The sequence below is a fragment of the Bubalus kerabau genome, chromosome 2, assembly GCF_029407905.1.
Source record: "Bubalus kerabau isolate K-KA32 ecotype Philippines breed swamp buffalo chromosome 2, PCC_UOA_SB_1v2, whole genome shotgun sequence".
In the NCBI taxonomy this organism is placed as follows: domain Eukaryota; kingdom Metazoa; phylum Chordata; class Mammalia; order Artiodactyla; family Bovidae; genus Bubalus; species Bubalus kerabau.
The window spans coordinates 138,711,010-138,736,775 of record NC_073625.1 but is presented as its reverse complement, the minus strand read 5'-3'; the positions used below and the strand labels follow the sequence as shown (position 1 = coordinate 138,736,775).

At 36.7% G+C, this 25,766-nt stretch overlaps 1 protein-coding gene and 1 long non-coding RNA gene across 2 annotated transcripts in view; one reads left to right on the top strand and one right to left on the bottom strand.

Moving 5' to 3' along the window:
* NAALADL2 (N-acetylated alpha-linked acidic dipeptidase like 2) overlaps positions 1 to 25,766 on the top strand; it is a 1,154,148-nt gene that overhangs the window by 84,837 nt on the left and 1,043,545 nt on the right. The window lies entirely within an intron of this gene.
* Positions 15,237 to 24,471, bottom strand: LOC129643868 (uncharacterized). Its single transcript, XR_008710560.1, has 3 exons — positions 24,334 to 24,471; positions 17,458 to 17,541; positions 15,237 to 15,375 (listed from the first exon to the last, which is right to left on the bottom strand). It is a non-coding gene; the product is annotated as an uncharacterized LOC129643868 (long non-coding RNA).

Sequence of the window (25,766 nt, the reverse complement as noted above, 5' to 3'; positions counted from 1 at the left end):
GGCAAAACCAATACAATATTGTAAAGTAATTAGCCTCCAATTAAAATAAATAAATGTATATTTTAAAAAAATGGACTAGTTGGATCTCCTTGCAGTTCAAGGGACTCTCAAGAGTCTTCTCCAATAGACATAAAACCATTTAAATTGTCATTAAAGTTTTAGCAATCTCAATGTCTGTACCTATTTCACTAGGGACTAGTAACAAGTCTTTTATCAAAAATTACCATCCCACAGCTGTCTTTGAGTAGTGCTGTTCTAGAAAAATGAATTAAAAATACAGCTGAAGTAGGGTCCATATTCCTCATGGATATTACAATTGGCATAAAAATGAAACAATTCCATAACTGTAGGACAGGCTATGGTTTGGTTCCAAAGGCATGATTTAGGGCTTATCAGCAGAAAATAAGATAAAGAACAGCAGGGTTTTGGGGGGCCATCTAGCTGGATTTCAAAATCAATTTCTTTCATTTTCCTCTTCTTAGTTTATAGTCAAGTTATCAAACTGTGTAGAGTCAGTTTGTCATAGGAGGAAATGATAAAAATAATATTCCCTCCATGATGCTGTTTGTATCTCTCCTTGGCAACATGCATGTAGTAAGTATTCAATAAATATTTCTAAGCTGAATAAAAAGCCTGAAAAATTGCAGTTCTAGAGTTGCTAAGCAACTTGCCAGAATATAATAGTTACTAACTATCACTGATCTCCTGCTGGTTTATGATTTGTGTCGGAAGGCTGGTTTTGAAACCTTTTCCTATATGAGAATCATTTAATTTTAAAAATCTGAACTTGTATTATGGGCAAATATTTCCAAAATTCAGAGATAATTTCTCTTTATATGAGTATTTTAATTTGAAGTTTATTTTTATGCCACAGACAGATATTTGTTCCATAGATATACATCCTACTTTTTCTGGAGTAGAAAAATATTTCTAAATATATTTATATATGTATATTTCTTTAGAAATTATTTGCTATAATAAGTTCACTTAATATGTGTTAAATGTAATTTTCATGGTAATGTATTGTTTAAAGTAAAAACATATCCTGTGTTTCTTGGGGTTTTGTTTTTCCATAAAACAGGGATCTGAAAAGATCATGCAATATGTACCAGCACTAGGTATAGAGGTCTCCAGTACTTTATTTATGTGTGTGTTAAGTCGCTTCAAGTCTGACTCTTTCTGACCCCACAGACTGTAGCCCGCCAGACTGCTCTGTCCATAAGATTCTCCAGGCAAGAAAACTGGAGTGGGTTGCCATTTCCTTCTCCAGGGGATCTTCCCAACCTACGGAGGCACCTGTGTCTCCTGTCTCCTGTATTGCCAGGTGGATTCTTTACCACTAGTGCCACCTAGGAAGCCAAACTTTATTTATAAGCAAGACTTAATGAAAATCCTATGTACACTAAACCACATTTTCCAACATAATATCCTCATAACTAACTTACAAGGTCAAAATGGGTATTATCATGTTACAGAAAAAGAGGCTTACCAAAGCCATATTTCATGAGGGATGGTAAATGCAAAAGGAGAGATTCTCATTTAGATCTTTTTAATGCCACATTTTTTTCTTTTTTTTGTCTGCTGCACTGCCTATTATCTGAGGTTCTTCCATATTTAACATTTTAATCCCAAATCTCTGAAATTTGACAGCAGAATGAGTTACAAAACTTTTGTAAACAAAAGTCACACATGCATGATAAGTCATTTCAATTGTGTCCAACTCTGTGACCCTATGGACTGTAGCCTGCCAGGCTCCTCTGTCCATGGATTCTCCAGGCAAGAATACTGGAGTGGGTTGCCATGCCCTCCTCCAAGGTATCTTCCTGACCCAAGGATCAAACTGGGGTCTCCTACAGTGCAGCCGGATTCTATATCGCTGAGCCACCAGGAAAGTTAAAGTCCCAGCAGCCCAAATTCCTTGGATTCACTGAAATTTGTGACATATATTCTTTAATAGAGTTCTCAAACCTTTGACACACTTGTTCACCTAGACATTCAAGACTGAATAAATGGGTATTGAACATGGCTTGTTCTGTGATTGGAAGACCTAGCCTTAAAATTTCTGAAATTTATGAACAATGAGGATTTTATTTTTATTAGTTAAAAGAATGAATTAGAAGGTATCTTGAAGACTTCCTCCTTACTCTGTAAATATTCTTCAGAATGAAATAAAAACATTGGTAGCAATTTCGAAAACTCTCTCTGGGTTGGTTCGGCCTGCATTTCTTGGATACTTCCCAGGTTTCCAAAACCTTGCAAGAAATTAAGCTATGGGTACTTCCTTTTTTACTTTAATGTTTATCAGTTGAGTTCCATTTTATAGAATTAGTTAATTACTGTTTATTTGGTTTAAACAAAAATTTTGACAAAAATTTCATTAATAGAACAAATAGTAAAGAGTACAGATTCTATTCACACTGCCTGGATTTGAATCCTGTTTTCTAATCCCTGCTGACTTCCCTGGTGGCTCAGATGGTAAAGCATCTGTCTACAATGCGGGAGACCCGGGTTCGATCACTGGGTGGGGAAGATCCTCTGGAGAAGGAAATGGCAATCCACTCCAGTACCATTGTCTGGAAAATCCCATGGACAGAGGAGCCTGGTAGGCAACAGTCCATGGGGTCGCAAAGAGTCGGACATGACTGAGTGACTTCACTTCACTTCTAGTCCCTAGCTATGTCATTTGGGAAAAATAACTTTTGTATGTCTCAGTGTTTTTAATCTATTAAAAAGAGACAATAATAGTACCTATCTTATAGAGTTGTTTTAAGAATTAATTGGGGCAATATTTTATAAAACATTTAGGACAGCACATGGTATGGTATATAGTAATGTGTGTGTTATAATATGTAGTAACTTTTTTATTAGTCAGTTTCATTTACATGGATTTGAACCATGTGATTCTAATTTTTTTGTGATTCTAATTTTCTTTTCACACTAGTTGAACAAGAAAGTTAAGGGTGAGGGAAGAAAGAATTGTATCAGGAAAGGAGAGAGGGGAAAAAGTGAGGGTGGAAGGAAGGAAGAAGGAAGATGGAAAGGAGATAGGTATGAAATTAGGAGTACACTTAAGTCTTTTCTAGTTCTAACAAGTTTTGACATGCAATGTAAACTCTACACTCTTGCAGTTTTATATCTATTCACATTGAATATGTAGATATTTCTTAGCAAGGTGATTTGCTACTGCAGTTTATGGACTTAATAAAAATAAACATTTAAAAGTTATGAAGATAGAACCGTCACTTACATAACCCTTCACCTCAGCTCAAAATCATATAAAATCCCTGATATAGAACTGTGCTTAAATGGAGTAATTGCCATGTGCACAGACAGAACATCATAACTTATCACACTACATTTACCTCTAGAAGGGTCAAATGTATAATTTCCCTAACACGTGATGCCGACTTCTCTATGTCATACTCATTTTGACCAGATTGTAGGTTAAAAGAAACTCTGAACATTTTCTTCTTTCAAATGCAACATGAATACTTTCTTTGTACATGATTGCATATTAAGTTAGCCCAACCCTTGCAAGAGGAAATTTATAAGGCTTCCCAGAAAAGCAGAGTTGAAGATTACTATTTAATGGTTTCACTTTGATCAAATTTATAGGCATAATCTGAATATGACCTTTTTCTAAGATTAACAATACCTTTCTTAAATACTGATTATGGTAAGGAATGGTGGTGTTGAAATTTAAAGTTTTAAAAATTCCCTGGGAGATACTGTTCTCAAGAACAGATATAAGCAAGATGTGGAATAGAATGGAATGGAAATGGGATTTAGGAAATGGAATTTAGGAATGATGTTAATGACTCTCCTTTACAATTTTATTGTTCTTAGAAAAAGTCTTAAAACTTTTAAATCATATTTCCTTTAGTGTTCTAGTTTCCAGAGTTTTTTGGATTTATCATTGCAGATAAATAGTAATATATGATATATATGATAAATATATAGGGCTTCCTAGGTGGCACAGTAGTAAAGAAGAGATACAAGAGACACGGGTTCAATCCCTGGATTGGGAAGAACCCCAGAAGGAAGAAATGGCAATCTACTCTAGTATTTTGGCCTGGACATCCATGGACAGAGGAGCCTAGAGGGCTACAGTCTGTGGGGTCAGAAAGAGTAGGACATGACTGAAAAGCTGAACACATACATGATAAACATATTTATATGTTTATATATATGTATACACACACATACCAACACACACACACACACACACACACATTATGGGCTTCCCTGGTGGGTCAGTAGTAAGGAATCCACCTGCCTATGCAGAAGATATGGGTTCTATCTATGGATGGAGAAGATCCCCTGAGAAGGAAATGGCAATCAACCCATTCCAGTATTCTTGTTTAAGAAATCTTATGGACAGAGAGGCCTGGTGGACTACAGTCCATAGGGATGCATAAAGAGTCAAACATGACTTAGCGATTAAGCAACAAACAAATATCTATGTATTCTGCTGTCAGTTACCTCTGAGTCATTAAAGGCAAACCCTGGAGATATGGGCTCAGTTCCAGTTCACTTCAGTTCAGTTTCTCAGTGGTGTGTGACTCTTTGTGACCCCATGTAGTGCAGCATTCCAGGCTTCCCTGTCCATCACCAACTCCTGGAGCTTACTTAAACTCATGTCCATCAAGTTGGTGATGCCATCCAACCGTCTCATCCAATGTTGTCCCCTTCTCCTCCCACGTTTATCCTTCCCAGCATCAGGGTCTTTTCCATTGAGTCAGTTCTTTGCATCAGGATGCCAAAGTATTGGAGTTTCAGCTTAAGCATCAGTCCTTCCAATGAATATTCAGGATTGATTTCCTTTAGGATTGACTGGTTGAATCTCCCTGCAGTCCAAGGGACTCTCAAGAGTCTTCTCCAACACCACAGTTCAAAAGCATCAATTCTTTGGTGCTCAGCTTTCTTTATAGTCCAATTCTCACATCCATCCATGACTACTGAAAAAACAATAGTTTCAACTAGATGGACCTTTGTTGGCAAAGTAATGTCTCTGCTTTTTAATATGCTGTCTAGGTTAGTCATAGCTTTTCTTCCAAGGAGCAAGCGTCTTTTAATTTCATGGCTGCAATCACCATCTGCAGTGATTGTGGAGCCCAAAATAATAAAGTCTCTCACTGTTTCCATTGCTTCCCTATCTATTTGCCATGAAGTGATGGGATGGGATGCCATGATCTTAGTTTTCTGAATGTTGAGTTTTAAGCCAACTTTTCCACTCTCCTCTTTCACTTCTTTCATCAAGAGGCTCTTTAGTTCTTCTTCACTTTCTACCATAAAGGTGGTGTCATCTACATATCTGACGTTATTGATATTTCTCCCAGCAGTCTTGATTCCAGCTTGTGCTTCATCCAGCTCAGCATTTCACATGATGTACTCTGCTTATTAGTTAAATAAGCAGGGTGACCTTATAAAGCCTTGATGTATTCCTTTCAGGATTTGGAACCAGTCTGTTGTTTCATGTCCAGTTGTAACTGTTGCTTCTTGACCTGCTTACAGATTTATCTGTATGGAAATACAGAGAGGAGGCATGGCAGGTGGTCTGCTATTCCCATCTCTTTCAGAATTTTCCAGTTTGTTGTGATCCACACAGTTAAGGGCTTTGGCGTAGTCAATAAAGCTGAAGTAGACATTTTTCTGGAACTCTCTCACTTTTGTGATGATCCAACAGAGGCTGGCAATTTGATCTTTGGTTCTTCTGCCTTTTCTAAATCCAGCTTGAACATCTGGAGGTTCACGGTTCATGTACTGTTGAAGCCTGGCTTGGAGAATTTTGAACATTACTTTGCTTGTATGTGAGATGAGTGCAGTTGTTTGAACATTCTTTGGCATTGACTTTGGGATTGGAATGAAAACTGACCTTTTCTGGTCCTGTGGCCCGTGTTGAGTTTTCCAAATTTGCTGACATATTGAGTGTAGCACTTTCACAGCATCATCTTTTAGGATTTGAAATAGCTCAAGTGGAATTCCATCACCTCCACTAGCTTTGTTCATAGTGATGCTTCCTAAGGCCCACTTGATTTCGCATTCCAGGATGTCTGACTCTAGGTGAGTGATCACAACATTGTGATTATCTGGGTTATGAAGATCTTTTTTTTTTTTTTTTTACAGTTCTTCTGTGTATTCTTGGCACCTCTTCTTAATATCTTCTGCTTCTGTTAGGTCCCTACCATTTCTGTCCTTTATTGAGCCCATCTTTGCATGAAATGTTCCCTTGGTATCTCTAATTTTCTTGAAGAGATCTCTAGTCTTTCCCATTGTATTCTTTTCCTCTATTTCTTTGCACTGATCACTGAGGGAGGCTTTCTTATCTCTCCTTGTTATTCTTTGGAACTCTGCATTCAAATGGGTATATCTTTCCTTTTCTCCTTTGTCTTTCCCGTCTCCCCTTTTCTCAGCTATTTGTAAGGCATCCTCAGACAACCAGTTGGCCTTTTTGGGTTTCTTTTTCTTTGGGATGATCTTGATCACTGCCTCTTGTACAATGTCACGAACCTCCATCCTTAGTTCTTTAGGCCCTCTGTCTATCAGATCTGATCCCTTGAATCTATTTGTCACTTTCAATGTATAATCATAAGGGGTTTGATTTCAGTCATACCTGAATGGTCTAGTGGTTTTCCTTGTACTCTTCAATTTAAATCTGAATTTGGCAATAAGGAGATCATGATCTGAGCCACAGACAGCTCCCAGTCTTGTTTTTGCTGACTATATAGAGCTTCTCCATCTTTGGCTGCAAACAATATAATCAAACTCACTACAATAATGCAAATATCCCAATAAAGCAAGCCACATGCATATTTGGTTTCACAGTGCATATAAAAGTTTATACTCTGCTATAGTCTATCAATTGTGCAATAATATTATATCTAAATATATATATATATATATATATATATATATATATATATATACCTTAATTAAAAAGTACTAACCATCATCTGAGCCTTCATTGAGTTGCTATTTTTATTCTGGCTTGATGGAAGAAATGCAGTTTTTGTTGGCTTGATGTTAGAGGCTACTGACTGATCACATAGTTGTTGCTGAAAGCTGGGGTAGCTGTTTTTAAAATCAGACAGCAATGAAATTTCCTTATCCACTGACTCTTCCTTTCAAAAAAATTTCTCTATAGCATTCAATGCTGTTGATAACATTTTATGTGTAGTAGAACTTCTTCCTAAATAAGAATCAATTTTCTCGCACCCTGCCACTGCTTTATAAAAGAACTAAGCTTATGAAATATTTTAAATTATTTGTTGTTATTTCAATAATCTTCACAGTATGTTCACTAGCAGTAGATTCTGTTTCAAGAGATCACTTTCTTTGCTCATCCATAAGAAAAAACTTCTGATTTATTAGCATTTTGTCATGATAATTCAGAGAAGGCAATGGCACCCCACTCCAGTACTCTTGCCTGGAAAATCCCATGGGTGGAGGAGCCTGGTGGGCTGCAGTCCATGGGGTCGCTAAGAGTCGGACATGACTGAGCGACTTCACTTTTTCTTTTCACCTTCATGCATTGGAGAAGGAAATGGCAACCCACTCCAGTGTTCTTGCCTGGAGAATCCCAGGGACGGGGGAGCCTGGTGGGCTGCTGTCTCTGGGGTCGCACAGAGTCGGACACAACTGAAGTGACTTAGCAGCAACAGCATGATAATTCAGCAATTCAGTCTCATCTTCAGGCTCCACATCTAATTATGGTTCTTTCGCAATTTTTTCACATCTGCAAATATTTCCTCCACTAAAGTATTGAACCCCTCATCCACGAGTGTTGGAATTAGCTTCTTTCAAGCTCATGTTAAAGTTGATATTTTGTCTTCTTCCCATGAATCATGCCTGTTCTTAATGGCATCTATAATGGTGAATCCTTTTCAAAAGGTTTTTAATTTTCTTTGCCCAGATCCCACATCCAGCAGAGAAATAACTACTTATAGTAGCTATAACCTTACAAAATATATTTCTTAAGTAATAAAACTTAAAATTTAAATTTACTCTTTGATCCAAGGGCTTCAGAATATGCTGTGTTAGCAGGCTTGGAAACAACATTAATCCCATATACATCTCCATCTTGGGTAACCAGGTGCATTGTCAATGAGCAGTTATATTTTGAAAGGGATCTTTTTATCTGAGTAGTAGATTTCAAAAGTGGATTTAAAATTTTCAGTAAACCATGTTGTACAGATGACATATGTGCTGTCATCCACACTTTGTTTTTCCATTTATAGAGCACAGACAGAGTTGATTTAGCATAATTCTTAAGGGCTCTAGGATTTTTGGAATAGTGAATGAACATTGGCTTCAACTTAAAGTCACCAGAAGCATTAGTCACTAGCAAGAGAGTCAGTCTGTCTTTTGAAGTTTTGAAGCCAGGCATTGACCTCCTCTCTAGCTATGAAAACCCTGGATGGCATCTTTTTTTCTACTTTGAAAACCTATTATTTAGTGTAGTCACCTTCATTAGTTATCTTTTGCCATTCAGTTGCTCAGTTGTGTCCAACTCTTTGCAACTCCATGGATTGCAGCACACTAGGCTTCCCTGTCTTTTACCATCTCCTGGAGCTTGCTCAAATTCATGTCCATTGAGTTGGTGATGCCATCCAACCATCTCATCCTCTCTCTTCTTCTGGATAACCTGCTATAGCATCTACATTAGCACTTGCTGCTTCACCTTGCACTTTTATGTTATAGAGATAGCTTCTCTCCTTAAACCCCATGAACCATTCTCTGCTATCTTCAGACTTGTCTTCTGCAGGCTTCTCATCTTTACCAGTCTTCCAAGAACTGAAGAGAGTTAGGGATTTACTCATGTTTAGGCTTTGATTTAAGGGAATGTTAGGGTGGTAAAGCATCTGTCTACAATGCAGGAGACCCGGGTTCAATTCCTGGGTTGGGAGAATCTCCTGGAAAAGGAAATGACAACCCACTCCAGTAGTCTTGCCTGGAAAATCCCATGGACGGAAGAGCCTAGTAGGCTACAGTCAGTCCATTGGGTCGCAAACGGTTGGACACGACTGAGCAACTTTCTTCACTTTTCACTTTGGGGTGGCTTGATCTTTTAATCCAGATCACTAAAACTTTCTCCATATCAGCAATAATTACTGATATAACTGTTTTGCTCTCCTATCATTTATGTGTTCAGTAGAGTAGCATTTTTAGTTTCCTTCAAAAAATTTTCCTTTGCATTCACAACTTGCTATTTTGGTTCAAGAGTCCTTGTTTCCTTTCTCATTAAGCTTAAACATGTCTAGCTTTTGATTAAAGTGAGAGACATGAGGCTCTTCTTTTCACTTCAACTCTTAGAGGTCATTGTAGGGTTATTAACTGGCCTAATGTCAAGATTGTTCTATCTTAGGCAGCAGGGAAGCTTATGAAGAGGAAGAAAGATGAGGAAATGGCAAGTCAGGACACACACAACATTTATAGATTCAATTTGGTGTCTTACACGGGAGCAGTTCAAGGCACACCAAAATATCTGATCTGATCTGAACATCAAAGATCACTAATCACCGACCACAATAACAAATATAATATTTAAATTATTGTGAGAATTACCAATGTGATATAGAGACACATGTGAGTAAATGCTGTTGGATAAATAGTACCAATAGATTTGCTCATTGTAAGATTGCCACAAACCTTCAATTTGTAAAAATTACAGTATCTGCAAAGTGCAATGAAAGGAGATATGCCTGTACTATCAAGATTTGTATTGAGTTTTATTTGCTACTAATATATTTTATTTTAGCAAACTGCCATTTTAATAACTATTACTCATTTTTTTATGTATCTATATGGATGTAAATATAGCTATGGAATGCTATTTTTATTTTGATATATTTATATTTAATTAGACATCTGCCACTTGTGACATATGGGACTTGACATATTATTGGTTTTTGCCAACTCAACTAAACTTCAACTAAATTTAAGTCTTTAAAAAATATATAGATTATTTTTGGGTTTCCTAAAATGTCATTGGAGTTTGCATGCACACATTCATTGTCATAGGTTCCCATGTAGAGATCTATTTTTTAATGACCTAAATTTATCAAAGTTACTGAGTATATCAAAGTCATTGGATATATTTATCTCCTTTGCTGTTTTAATTATTGTCACTGCTCAACAATCATTCCTGAGTGCCTTAAAACAATAATAAAATTTTATATTACCGCTCATGGTTTTTGTGGGTCAGCAGTTTAGAGAGGGTGTAGCAGAAATGGCTTTTCTTCTCTTCATCATGTCAGAGGCTTCAGTTGGAAAGACTTGATGGTTGGGGTGACTCAACAGCTGGAGGCTAGATCATCCAGAGGTATTTTCACTGGTATGTTTGACAGTTGATGCTGGGAGTCCTGACCTGGGCTGTCAGTTGGAATATTTATACATGGTCTCTTCCTGTGGGCTTCCTCTCAGCATGGCAGCAAGATTCTGGAAGCAAATGTCCCCAGAAAGTCTGTTGAAGTTTTACTGCCTTTTATTACCTAGCCTCAGAACTCATATAATGCCATTTCTGCCATTTTTACAAGTCTTACCTATTTCAAGGAATGGAAGGAGTTGTCATTGACACTACTTGTCAATAGTAGGAGTGTCAAAATCACATTGTAAGATGAGCATGGGTGATATTAAAAGTTTTTATAGTCATCACTGGAAAATACAGTCTCTATATTGATAGTAAAAAAGAAAAGTTCATAATCATCCATAATTGGCTTTTCTTAATGTATTTTGTGCTGCACTAATTTTTATTCTATCGATAATCTTGGAATCTGGATCAGAACCAACAATAAATGAACCATGGCATCAACATACAATGCCATTGCATTGTACCTTTTACAGAGGATGCTAGTATCACCTTACAATTCATTGTACACATGGTCATTGTTCTGTTCTTTAGAACCTGGCCCAAAAAAGCAAACAAAACAATGCTTAGCTATAGTAGCTAAGCAGTCAACAGAAAAAAATGTCTCATTGCTACCCAGAAGAACTGTGGAACAACCGTAGTACTAATTTGTACCAAATAACATCATATTGTTATAGCTGCTCCTCTCACGCATTTTGTGGGCTCCTCTTTGTGCACTGGTCTTGAGTAGAAATTCTCAAATTATTATCCCTTGACCTCTTCAGAATCACTGAGCGCAAGGGTCAGCCATCTACAGCTGATAGACTAATTCTTGCCTAGAGTCTGTATAGCATGATTTACTATAGTTTTTACATATTTTAAGGCGTGTAAAATCAAAACAAAAAAACAAGACAAAGATAAATGTGATGGAGAACACCAAAGCTTAAAGTATTTATTCTTACAATATTTATTTATTATAAGATTCTTTAAAGAGAAAAGCTTGTTGGTTTTCTGATCTAGCATACTTGATTAAAATGCAATTTCCTGTTTCACCATGGACTTACTGAATCTGAATTATGGGGGAAAGGAGTATATTTTGGGAACATGAATCTTGGAAAAGTTCCCCTGAAAATTTTTTTATATCTGCTAAGTTTTGAAAACCACTCATTTTGATTGTCTACAAATACTTGGAAACATGCTTGGTTTGGCTAATCTAATTAACTGATTTTTATTATTATATTTTGCTATGTAAAACATCTGGGAGATGCCATGGATAGAGGAGACTGGCAAGCTACAGTCCATGGGGTTGCAAGAGTTAGAGACAATTTAGTAACTAAACCACCACCACCATGAAACTGTTCATTACATTGGGTTTTGTTGTATGATAGCCAAAAAACATTGAGTTGGAAAGTAATTGAATATTCTTTTCTTGAGAGCAAAGATCCTTTTAAAGTTTGGTGTTTGACGCTTTTGACATTTTTCTAATGTAGTATTCTTGAAGACTATAAGTCCCTTTTTAAGTTACTTGTAAATTCTAGAAAGTATTTCCTTAAATATCAAGGTTGTGCACAACTTTGTTTTTTGTCAACCCCATGGGCAGTATGCTGCTATAAAGGATTAAACTATACTGTATTCCTTACGTGGCATACTTAGCAGTTACTAGGGCTTCCCTGGTGGCTCAGAGGATAAAGTGTCTGCCTGCAATGCGGGAGACCAAGGTTCCATCCCTGGGTCAGGAAGATCCCCTGGAGAAGGAAATGGCAACCCACTCCAGTACTCTTGCCTGGAAAATCCCATGGATGGAGAAAACTGGTCCATCCATGGCTACAGTCCATGAGGTCGCAAAGAGTTGGACATGACTGAATGACTTCACTTTCTTTCTTTAGCAGTTATTAAGTGATGTTGTAGAAAAATAATTAATAAAATGAAAAATGGGCCCAAAGAAAGTAAAATTTAAGCATTTTATAAAACAATGTATAACATACTTTCATTTCTGTCAAATAGCTATATATATATGAGTCTGTATCTCTTCATCCATCTATGTATCTATCTACTTATGTATCTACATGCCTCTCTATTTAATAACTATAAGATAGAAATATATAGAAAGGATATTAAGACAAAGAATAGGGTATACCAATGTGTTAATAGTGAACTTGCTAATTTTATACATCTTCATTTCTCTACTGTAATAAAAAGAATGCTACATGAAAAAATAAAATAATGTTTAAAATCTCAAATTTTATAATTTCCTGATCTGAAGACTTTAAAACCTCTGTTTTATAGAAAGTCTTCAAAATGGGTAAAAATATATCTTAACAAGTCACTTTCAGTTGAGGTGTGAATGTGATTTTCAGAAATCACTGAAATGTCTGAAGTATGCATGACTGAAAAGTCTAAAGTAATAATAATTATCTTTTCCAATTAGGACAACGATCTAGGGTCAACTTTCTAAATGCTTTACTAAGTATCAGTTTTCAAGCTGATATTATGAATCAATATGCTAACATGTTTGACCCAGTTGAGATGACCAAATAAAAAGAGAAAAAGTACAGATTGGATTCATTGTCTCTAAGGCTGTGGAAGGAAGTTATACTTGAAAGGGTATTTCATGCTGATACTAATAAAGTGTCTCTGTTCTCCTTCCCTTCTCCTTATAAATTTTTTTTCTTCAGTTGATAGTGGATGTTAAGCTACATATCTCAAGATAAAGCAGAGTTTTAGGTAATAAAACAAAATTGCACTTAAGTAGCTTTTCTTTTTCTTTTAACTTTGGTGTGAAGATATATTTTAAGTGCTGTAATCAAAATATTGTGTTAACATCTTTGTTACCTCAAAGTATCTACCAAAAATGCTGCAAAATATTTTTAAAGTATTTGCTAGCTGTTATCTTTCTATTATCACATTCTTTTTTCCCTAGTTTCTTCTTCTTGAGAACTAGTGATGTCTAGTAACAACCCAGATTGCTCCAAAGCCTTATTGCTTATTATTCTTGGCTTCAAATATTTTGTTGCAAGCATATCAAACTATTTTTAATTTTTTGAATTTAAGATCATTTTTCATAATCCTATGTCTTTCATCAGACTTTTTCTCAAATGCACTTCCCATATTTAATTCTTTTAGCAAATTCAGAGTTGTCTGCAGGGCCCAAAATCAAACTTTTTTATTTTTTTGGTGTGAAATTTTCTTGTTTAGATTCTTCAAATGTTATTTCTTTGGTATCACAGATTCCCCAGATCCTGCTTTGTGGTACCGCTATTATATTCAATAATTTGTTCCCCCTCTGGCATGATACTTACCATGCTACATTGCACTGGTTTTCTCTATAAGATTTGAAAACAGTCTTTGTCTTCTGTACATGGACTCTCTAGTACTGAACACCTCAAATGCACCCTGTAAATGCTTATTTCACCAGTGAATCAGTATTTTCCATCATAGCTCTTTTTGCATTAAACATTCTGACCTGATATACAATTCTCAGACTACAGTTCAAGCCAATTGTTTCATCCCTACATTTTAAATAGTAAATGCCTGTGACAGTAATTTCCATATCATCTTAGAGATAATTTAATGAAGAATAAAGCCAGGGGTATTTGAACCTAAATATTGAGTTTGATAGGCTCATTTATTGTGGCTGAGCCACATTTTACTGGAAATGATGAGCTCTGGCCTCAGTGGAGAGGGAAATGGAGATATACACAAGTAGTAGAGAGGAGTATTTTGATTCAAACATAATTTTGGGAGGACATTAAGAAGGCTGCTGAGGTGGTTGTATTTGTATCCACTGTATTTAACTTTCTGAGTTGGAGCCCTACTGTGTTGCTTGTAAAAGTGATAGTTATACAGCTTCTGTTAAATATTTCAGTCTAGGTCTGGGAATAAGGATGTCTGTCTGGTATCAGGTTTAGCCGGTAAGTAGCAGAACCATATGTCTCTGATTGGTTGGTACTGTCCCAGTTTACACTTGAAGTAGGTCATTTGATGATTTTTAATCATGTTAGTGCCTCCCCCTTTCACTCTCAAAAGTGTCTCTAGTGAGGATGATAAATAATATATCACATTAGAAATGAGTCATCTCCTAAGGGGAGATTAATAATAGATCATAATAGTACGAGATAATATTCATTGAATGCTGCCAAATATATTTTCACATTTAATCCTTACAACAACCCTGTGGAAAGTTACTCTTATTGTAATGATTCCATTCTTACAGAAGTAGAAAGTGAGGCACAAAAATGTTCAGAAATATGTGAAGCCAAATAGCTAATAAGCAGAAAAGGTAAGATTAAAATGTAATCTGGTTTCAGAATTTGTAAGGTCAAATGTTATGCCACATTACCTCCTGGTTAAAAAGAGAAAAAAAAAAAAAAAAAGTATGTGGAGAAGCAGATCATTAGGACTCATATCATTCTTCTTTTCTTCTGGTCCCATCTTTTCCTCCTTCCTTTCTCCCTCCATCCCTTGCTTCTTTCCTTCCTTCCTTCCATAAATGTTTATTAAGTATCTGTTATGTGTCAGGCACTGTCCTAGGCACTAGAAGCACATCAGAAAGCAAAACAAAATCACCACACCTAGGGAGTTTGTGTTTCAGGAATTGAATATTTCTACTGTGTTTTCATGGTGCCATTTTGCAAATATTTTGATAAAAGTCAATGTTGTTGTTGTTCAGTCACTATGTCATGTCCGACTCTTTGTGACCCAATGGACTGCAGCACACCAGGCTCCTCTGTCCTACACTATATCCCAGAGTATGCTCAAATTCTTGTCCACTGAGTCAGTGATGCTATCTATACATATCATCCACTGCTACCCTCTTCTCCTTTTGCCTTCAATTTTTCCCAGCATCAGTATCTTTTCCAGTGAGTCAGCTCTTTGCATCAGGTGGCCAAAAATTATAGAGCTTCGGTATCAGTCATTCCAATGAATATTCAGGGTCGCTTTCCTTTAGGATTGACTGGTTTGATCTTCTTTCAGTCCAGGGAACCCTCAAGAGTCTTCTCCAGCACCAATCCCAAAGTCAGTATTAATTCCTGTGTATAATGGGAAACAACAAAAATAAGTTCGGTTGGTGATTAGGGTGGAAGGAGTCAGCCATGAATGTACTACACATCATGGATGAACAATATCCCTTCCCATAAGCCTTGGCTTTGGGCAGTCTTTTAATTCAGGAAACCTTTATGGAGTGCCCATTGGGTGTCAGGCTCTCTGGTGAGCTTTCTTCTGGAACAGGTTACCACATCACTCTCACAACAGCAAGAGGAGAGCTGTATCTCTACTCTATGTTTCTATTATTTTTAAGTGGAATAAATCCTATGATGTATAAACAGAATTAATCATTTTCTAATTATTTTTTTTTCTTGATCAACACCAAACATAAACAGACATATACACTTTGTCCCCAGTGGCCAGGTTTCAGGGATATTAAAGTACTTAAAGCTAAATTATTAACAAGCCTTTAACTCTCTTACACAATCATGTTTAGAGAAAAGCTCTCAGGTAGAATTTTAATGTCATGGTTCCTTGGAGTCTATTTAGATATGGCCTTGGCATATCCTACTAGGGGCTTTGACCCCATTAGATGTGGTCCATTTAGCAACAGTCCTATTTGCAATGTCCCTTCCAGCACATGCCCTGAAGGGGATCAAGCTCTCTGTCGTAATCATGCAGTTTGAGTGTGTACTGCGAAACAAATAAATAAGACATTGGAGAATTGTACTGAACCTGACACGCAATGTTTGGGACATTTTAATTACCAAAAAAATTTAGTAGTTTTCCACTCCCACTACTTTTAAACCATTTGGGAAATATTATGCAGATGTAACTTGAATGCAACTGTTTGTAGCTCCATTAAAGGTTAAATTTGCATAAGAATTAATTCATTAAATGGAAGCTGTACTATACTGAGGATGCATTATATTGTGATTGACCAAAACTCCATTTTGTTAATTAACAATGGGACTTAGTCACATTTAGATAATACTGGTAAATAGATATCAGGAGACCCTATCAAAAAAATGGAGGAGGTCAAGCCATCTGGATACTAACTTTTTGGTGAAGTTTGTAGTCTTGAAAGTGAAAGTTGCTCAGCTGTGGCCAACTCTTGGTGACCCCCTGGACTGTAACCTGTCAGGCTTTTCTGTCCATGGAATTCTCCAGGCCAGAATACTGGAGTGGGTAATCATTCCCTTCTCCAGGGGATCTTCCCAATCCAGAGATCAAACCCAGGTCTCCCACATTGTAGGCAGATTCTTTACTTTCTGAGCCACCAGGGAAGCCACGGTTTGTAGGACAATAGTGAAATATAGTTTCTGGTATATTTGTTCTCTTATCATAATAGGATATAATATAGTATATTCAGTAAATAATCACCTGAATGAAATTTAAGGACCATAAAGATCCAAGAACACAATGGAGAAGTTAAAATCAGATGAATGTGCAGATTTGCCTGGTGCAATGTGAATGTGAGAGTTGCTGACCTGAGTGACACTTGTCACTCATTTGTCACTGAGCAGCTCATAAAACATTTACACATGTAATAAAAGTTTGTCTAACGTAAGAGCTGCAGTATGTGTCTTCAGGATAATTCATTGAGTTTGTAGATTCAGTTGTGGTGAGTGTTGATTTCTGAAATTTCTATATCCATTAACAATATCATACTATTTATCTTTTTTTAAAGACTTCATAAAAATACTCCATGAATCTAAATGTAATTCAAAGAGTAAAATCCATTGCCTTTATAAAATGTATTCAGAAACATTTTTTTCTTTTAGAAAAGATTGAAATGGTCATTCGAGTAATGAGAATGGTACAGTGAAAAATGATGACCTCCGTAGACCATCAATTTTGCCATTGTCTTCTATTTATACATAACCTTTCCTTGAAATAAAACGACAAATATAATTCACTACAGATTTTAAAAGGTGGCAAGTGTAGCATATCAGGAGATGCTACCAATTTCCACAGTTATTTTAAAAACAATCATTTTCACATTTAGTGCCAAATAAAACAAGTTTGAATCTGGTTTCCAGTCTGATTTTCTCACTGAAGACCCTGAGGGTTTCTCATTGTTCTAAAACAACAGATGTCTGTTGGGATATTCTCTTCAAGTTTACCCTTAAGTTCTGGAAAGCAGTGAAGGATTTGAAGATCTAATAAGGAATTTGCTTAGGGATCAGCCACTTCTTGATCTTCATTCCCTATAGAAAACAGATGAGGATAACATTCAAACAGAGACAATGACCGAACAAATATTGCCTGGTTGACTTATACATGCCTTTGCTAGAGAAAGCGGTATGTGGACAAGAGTGGAAAAGTCAAATAGAGAAAAACAAAGCTACTAGAGCCTAAGGCAATGAGCTTCTGAGGCAGGTTCTCTGGAGGATAACAGTCAATTTTTTTTGTCCAGTGTCTCTCCCACTTTAGTGAGTGCCCCCATTCTTACTTGGAGAATTCCATGGACAGAGGAATCTGGCGGGTTATAGTCCATGGGCTCTCAAAGAGTGGGACACAACTGAGCGACCAACACTTTCACATTCACACTTTCACTCCCTGAACTGAGATCCTTTTCCACTGGAGGTCCTGACAAAGTAGGATGAGAGGAGAGTCCTCTGACACAGTTTCAAAGTTGAAAAAGGATCTAAGGATTCACATGGGGATTAACAAGGTGACCTTAGTGTTAGCTGTATCCTACTCTTTGCGACCCCACAGGCTACAGCCTGCCAGGCTCCTCCATCCATGGGATTCTCCAGGCAAGAATACTGGAGTGAGTTGCCATTCCCTTCTCCAGGCGATCTTCCCGACCTAGGGATGGAACCTAGGTCTTCTGCACTGCAGGCAGATTCTTTGCCATCTGAGCCACAGTGCAGGGTAATATTTGATAGCAGTTCTCTGGAATCAAAGGAAATGATGAAGGGGAATTTATACCTTTTCTCAGCAAAAGCTGTTTCTCCTTTTTGAGGTTTGAGCTTTATTGGTTCTCATCAGTTTTGCTCATTTTTTCTTTCTGTAGCTTCATGCTCTGTGGTGTCTCTCTCTGCTCTGTTACTTTACATGTAAAGGACGTCTAATAGATTTTTGCTGATGTTGTTATTTTGCTAATAATATCAGCTTAGGCCACAGAATAGAAGTAACATATGTCCTTTCCTCTTTCTAAAGAATGGTATTAGTCTCAGGCTGGATCTCCAAAGAGAGGGCTCAGGTAACCCTGAGACTTGACAGCCAGGTGGGAGAGACGTCAACCTTTTCTCACCGTTTCTTCTCACCTCTATGTTGTGAGAGCAGGAAACAGCACAGGGAGTCTGAAGCAGATGAGGAGAGAGGACCAAGAGAATAAAAAAGTCAAATCAAGTCTCTCCTTCTCTCTGCTGCCAGCTAAGAAAAGGCCAGACCTCAACTAGGGAAAGGCAAGAAGCTTGTAATAGGTTGTGAGACACATGTTTTGGTTTTGATTAGACTGGACTTTTTGATGCCAGAAAAAGTTGCTTATACAATTCTTTTTGGGAGGGAAGTCAGAGTGACAATGACTTTTATTTATTATTATTACTTTTAAATTTTATTTTTATTTTATATTAGGGTATAGTTGATTTATAATGTGTTAGTTTCAGGTGTATAGCAAAGTGATTCAGTTATACATACACATATATCCATTCTTTTTTAGATTTTTTTCTCATATAGGTTATTATAGAGTTCTCTGTGCTATACACTAATTCCTTGTTGATTATCTATTTTATATATAGTAATGTGTATATGTTAATTCCAACCTCCTAATTTACCCCTCCCCCCACCTTTCCCCTTGGGTAATTATGTTTGTTTTTGAAGTCTGCCAGTCTGCTTTATAAATAAATTCATTTGTAGCATCTTTTTATATTCCACATGTAAGTGATGTCATATGATATTTGTTTTTCTTTGTCTGACTTCACTTAGTGTAGAAGCCAGGAAGGAAGACCCAACAGTAAGTTTTAAACTGGTGAAATAAAGTTATTATTTGATTGCATCTGTATGAGGTCAACCCAAGAAATATGCCATTGGCCAGTGTAATATTTCATTCTTTGATTTTTTTTAGGGTTGCTTTGGAATCTTTAATGAATGGCATGTTAATTTTAAGAAGTGACAGATCAGTTGTTACTGTTGCTTAGTCGCTAAATTGTGTTCAGCTCTTTGCAACCCCATGGACTGTAGCCCTCCAGGCTCCTCTGATGATGGAATTACCCAGGCAGGCAAGATACTGGAGTGGGTTGCCATTTACTTTTCCAGGGCATCTTCCCGACCCAGAGATTAAACCTGCATCTTCTGCTTGGAATTTTTACCACTGAACCACCTGGGATAGATAAATAATTTCATTCTACTGGCTGTTTTCAAGGTGAAAAGATGAATATGGAAATTCAACTTGAATAAGCATGACTTTGCAGATCAGTGTGTCTAAATTAGATCAATGGGGAGAAAGAAAGGTAGAAGTCTAGGATTTTATCTCTGTCTGATTAATTCGTGCCCCAATTTGTAAAGTCTGCATCAACTTTGACAAAGCTAATTTCCCCATTGCATATGCGGCTTTCTAATGTAGTTACCTTTCTCTGGGACATCTTTTAGCTCCCTGACATGTGAAAAATACCTATTCATCTTGTGTATCACACCGTCTATGTAACTTTTCGCCATACCACAGTCCGCTCTCTCTCCCAGATAGAACTGACTGCTTGCTATTTGTTTCAACACTGATCGCTTTTCAGGCTTTTCTGAGTCCCTTTATTGCAGTTGTTTATTTAGAAGTCTGCTTTTGTCTAATTAATGTGTGACCTCCTTGCGGCAGAGACTTTGCCATATTTCTACTTGTATTCCTAAAATATCATGCTTTGGATATACTAGATGCTCAACAAGTATTTATTGAATAAATTAAGGAATATTTTCAGAGAATGGCCTTGTTTCCAAATTGAGAAGAGACTGGGTAGGTGGTCCAAAGTGTCAGGAATATCAAGCAAGGGAGGATAAGATTCAGGTATTACTGCCCAGAGACTCCAAAATTTGTTACATGATTGCCTTTTTTAATCCCCCAGAGTTAAAGATTTTATTACTTCATTATTTATTGAAATTTAAATGGAGTGATTCAGTTACTAATTGCATGTGCAGGCAAATCTGCAAATCTATTTATCTTTAGTTTGTTTTTCCTCAGTGAACCTATGATTTGAAACAATGTAGCATTCTGTATTTGAAATCACACAACTGCTACATTTGTATATTTCTTTTGTTCATTATTTTCTGTTTCTCCTTGCATTACAAACAGATTAATATGTTTGTGGAAAGAGGGATAAATTTTAATTCTTGATGAGTCACCTCAATATTTAGACTACTTGTGTTCAATCAGTGTGAGGTTGGTGAAGACCATGTTTACAGTCACAGTAAATTTAATTATATCAATTGTTGCTTGTAGATAGTATGATTGCTTATATCCAGTTTGCTATATGAGACATTTGTAAGCACTTAGCAGTGCAATCAATCGTTTATGCAATAACTATCTTTCAAAAAGTAATTACTTTCAAAGTATTGGTGTATTCTCTTACAATGTAACACATAATCTTCTACTTGTGTTTTGATGCTGAAAAAAAGGTCCAATTCAGAAAATTATAAAATGAATTTGGTGGACATCTGCCTTAAGACTGTGACAACAATTGCTTAAAAATTATTTCATGATAGTATACTTAGTGACATTGGAATGTACCTTAGTTTGTGGCAACCAGGCCAATTTTCAACTGTTTTTGCAGAAGTGTATGTGTTTATTCAAGACTCAGAGACTCAGCTGGCATGATGTTATTGGTAAACTGAGAGCTATTCACAGGGCTATTTAGGAGCATGCACCACCTGAAAATAGACATTATTAATGTCTGAAATTCAATAAAAATAGATCTTAATCTTAGAATTTATTTTGTAGGTAAAACAGATTCTGTTTGTGCATTGTGCTGCCTGCTGCACATGGGTCCTAGAAATGTACAACTGGCAATTGTTCCAAGAAATTACATCACAGAGGGCATCATTGTAGCAATTCCCATACTTTAACAAGATTGCTGGACATGATACACTGGAGAATCCCTCTGCTGGATGATTCATTGTATTCCCTGGCATACATACCAAACTATGCAGTGGGATAATGATCATTAAATGAGGACCTGGAGAAAGCGAATAAATTGGAAAAGTTTAACATTTTATTCTGGAAGCATATCTGTTACATGGTTAAGCAGTAATTAGTTATCCCAGGCAAAGTGAAGTTGCAAACGCATTGAAAATGAAGTTTCTAAAATTCATTGATCAAATGCCCAAAGTTATGCTTTTAGTCCAAATGGCTTAATTAAATATAGGGCTTAAGCATTCATCCTCTAGTTAGATCATGTCATTTTAAGCAGGCAAACCAATAATTTAGATTTGTTGGAGGTATCTTGTGCTACTTTATTTGTAAATTAATATTCATTGCTTTTGACACAATTTGTCCTCAGTTTTGCATCAAAGTGTTAAGGTTAATTGTCCCTCAAATGGTCTTCTCATTCTAAGGGAGTTACCTGGCCAGTCCATAATGGGTTTTAGGTCTGCTATTATGACAATGGGAATCTTGGAGGAGGGTTATAGCTGCTAAAGTGATGCAGATTCTAGTGGATGATTGGGAGTAGCTGGGTCTACCTCCAAAGTCTGTTTATGATGGAGTGACAGGATACACTATCAGGCAATAATGGGAAAGTCTATATTCTACATTAACTCTATTGTATACTTTTGGTAAGCTACTTCATTATCCCAGTCTTCAGGGTCTTCTTCACCTGTCAAATTAGGTGGCTGAAAGACGGTAAAGTTCCTTTTAGCTCCAGTCTTCTATTATTAGGAATTAGCATGCAGTATCGTGCATCAAACCTGGACTGGCGACTCGTTTCATATATGATATTATACATGTTTCAATGCCATTCTCCCAAATCATCCCACCCTCTCCCTCTCCCACAGAGTCCAAAAAGGAGGAGGGTTCAGGATGGGGAACACGTGTATACCTGTGGTGGATTCATGTTGATATGTGGCAAAACCAATACAATATTGTAAAGTTAAAAAAAAAAAATTATAGCCAACCCAAGTTTTACCTTAAAAAAAAAAATTGTGTTACTCATTTTAAGGGGGGAAAAAAAAGGCACATTCAGTGCTCCAAGTGTTCCTAGTTAGTAGGCATACTTTACATTTTTGTTTACTGGCAATGCTCATATATCTTTGATAATGGTAAAAAATAATTACCTCTAAATTAAATGACCCTATAATTAAAAAAAAAAAAAAGGAATTAGCATGGATACTACATAGTTGATATACAACTCTGTTTCTTCCTTTTTCTGCGAACGCTGCTAGGTTGAAGTTTATTTTGTTTTACATTAAGTGGCTATATGACTGAGTATCACTTTCAGACCAGGATAGTTAAGAAGCAGGTCTAACTTTTGGGCCCTCTTTCCACTTCTGCTGGTGAACACAAGATCAAGAAATGGCAGATCACATGGTGGAGGTAAAGTGGGTCTCTCAATCACCATTAAGGGGGAAGAGTTACTCTTTGATCAAGAATACCCCCTTTTGGAATTAATATGAATTAGAAGAAATTGAGATTTTAATTGTTTATCTATGTTATTAATGTAATTAATAGTTTGCAGCTGCTAAGTCTCTTTCTTCAGTTGTGTCTGACTCTGTGCGACCCCAGAGATGGCAGCACACCAGGCTCCTCCGTCCATGGGATTTTCCAGGCAAGAGTACTGGAGTGGGATGCCGTTTCCTTCTCCAATGCATGAAAGTAAAAAGTGAAAATGAAGTTGCTCAGTAGTGTCTGACTCTTTTGAGACCCCATGGACTGCAGCCTACCAGGCTCCTCCGTCCATGGGATTTTCCAGGCAAGAGTACTGGAGTGGGATGCCGTTGCCTTCTCCAAACTAATAGTTTGGGAATATCTAAAATTATAAAACAATATGCCAATTGAGAGTCTTCTCTGTTTTACCTTTCCTTATAGAAAATCCTAATGATTCCACCAAAAAAGTATTAGAAATAATAAAAAGAATTGAATAAAGTTGCAGGATACAGAATCAACATACAGAAAATAGTTGTATTTCTATATGCAATTATAACAATAAACCATTTGAAAGAAATGAAGGAAACTGTCTAGATATTCATATCCTTTATGGGGAAACATTGCAACTATTGAATAGATAGAGTTTTGGAAACATAATCTTTGATGACACTAAGGAAACAAATTCGATTTTTTTTTTAGAGCTACCTTCTCTAAAATATTTAACAGATTCCCTGAAAACCATCCAGGATGTTAGAAGGACATCTAGCTAACCTAAATGATGGACTTGCCATTTAGAAAAATAAAAATTGAATGCCCTGGAAATAAAAACAGTTTTGTTAAAGATATTGAGTGAGATGGAGAGAAAAAGTATTTTACCTATTTTAATTAGTTCCTGAAACATCAAACAGGGGAAGCAAAATGGTGGCATTATTGGTTACCTGGACTAGAAGGATTAGTGAATATTTTGTTTTAATTCTAATACCCTAACTTCAAAATGAGGAAACTGCAGTAAAGATGAAATAACATATTCACATATCATAATTAGTGGCAGTATTAGAATTATAGTCCTATGTACTATTGACCAGTTTAGGGGGTGAGACCATATCTGGTAGGCTTGTCCCCCATCTTACAACTAGAGATTTCTATCCTAACTTTACCTCTGCTGCTGCTGCTGCTGATGATACAGATATAAAACTTATATAACATTTATATAGCATGCATGCTAAGTTGCTTCAGTCATTTCCAACTCTTTGAAACCCCATGAACTGTGGCCTAACAAGCTCCTCTGTCCATGGGATTCTCCAGGCAAGAATACTGGAGTGGATTACCATGCCCTTCTCCATAACATTTATATGGAGCCAGACACAATTTTATATGTTTTATAGATATTAATTCTTTCTCACAACAACTGAGGACTCATAGATCTTACCTTCCAGAATTCAGAGCCCTGGGTAGTCGTAGTCTGTTGATATATGATGGTATATCACTTCTAAGATTAGGTTTTAGAAGACACTGAGGATTCTGTCTTGGGTGCATGCTCTTATGCTCTGCCTCTCTTGGATTATTCACCCAACTGCCATGTCATAAGCAGCTCCACAGGGAAGGCCAAGTGATGAGGAAGTGAAACCTCTTGCCAATAGCTATCTGAGTGAGTTTAGAAGATCCGAGGGCCCCAGGTGAGCCTTCAGGTGACTGCAGCCTCATCAATAGTTTGTTGAAACTTCATGAGACATCATGAGCTAGAACCAGATGGCTAACCTGCTCAGTGATTCCTGCATTGTATTCAGGCTACTACTCCCAGCTGTATTAACACCAGATTGTTATTGTTGTTGCTGATGACGACGTTCATTGTTTCTAGTTTCTGTGAATAATGGTTTTTAAAGGCTGCAGTTTAGAGTCTGTCCCAACTGTAAAGAAGATTTGCAATTGCTTGGTAATTTCAAAGTAGGAAAGTCTAAGTAGACCAGAGATAATTGAGGCAGAAGAGTTTTACTGTATGTCATTGATGCACAGAAGTTAAGAAAAGGTGAAAGAGTGGGATGCATTAGCTGAGAAGAAAGGTGCTGAGAATGGGCCCTTATCTCAGACAGATAATTGCCTTTTGTCTGTTAAACTGGGATCTGAAAGCTGTTTCCTTGGTTACAGGGGATTTGATGCTCAATAGTCAAAAGTAAAATGATTTCAAGAGTGTTTGTTTCATAGCTGACTGGGCCAAGAGAAAATATCAGCTTTCCTTGGCCTAATATATTCTCTTTATATGACTCTGGTGATGTCAAGCTTAACATATTATCTGGCTTGAATCACTGATAGTCAACAGCTGAAGATATTGGAAAATGTGGTGTGTTTCATGTGACCTAAATATAAAAAAGATTCAAAATGAATGACTTTGAGAAACAATTCATGGGGTACGTTTATAGGAGTAATATAAATACTTCAGTCACATTATACCTATGAGAGTTTCAAAAAGATATTTAAGAATTTGTATCAAGGACACTGACATTAAAAGGTAAGAACTTCATAGTTGGGCTGACTGTTGAATCTAAATAGAAAAATAGGACAAATTAGAAAAACATTGAAAAAGTATTGCAGATTGGATGCATCTTTAATCCTGGTGGGACAGACCTCACAGTTACTATACCATAGTAGGTGGATTATACCCCTGAGAAGTCTTCCTGGACTCCCTTGACAGTTAGTTGATCTGCCAGCTTTATCCTCATATACATGCCCATAGACTTTCTCATAGTTTTGTGATCACTGTTTTCATGTCTGTCTCTGACCATTCCTGTCATGATACTTTTAGCTAGTGAGAACCAAGTATTATTTATCTCTATATCACACTATGTGTACATAGCTTGGCATGTA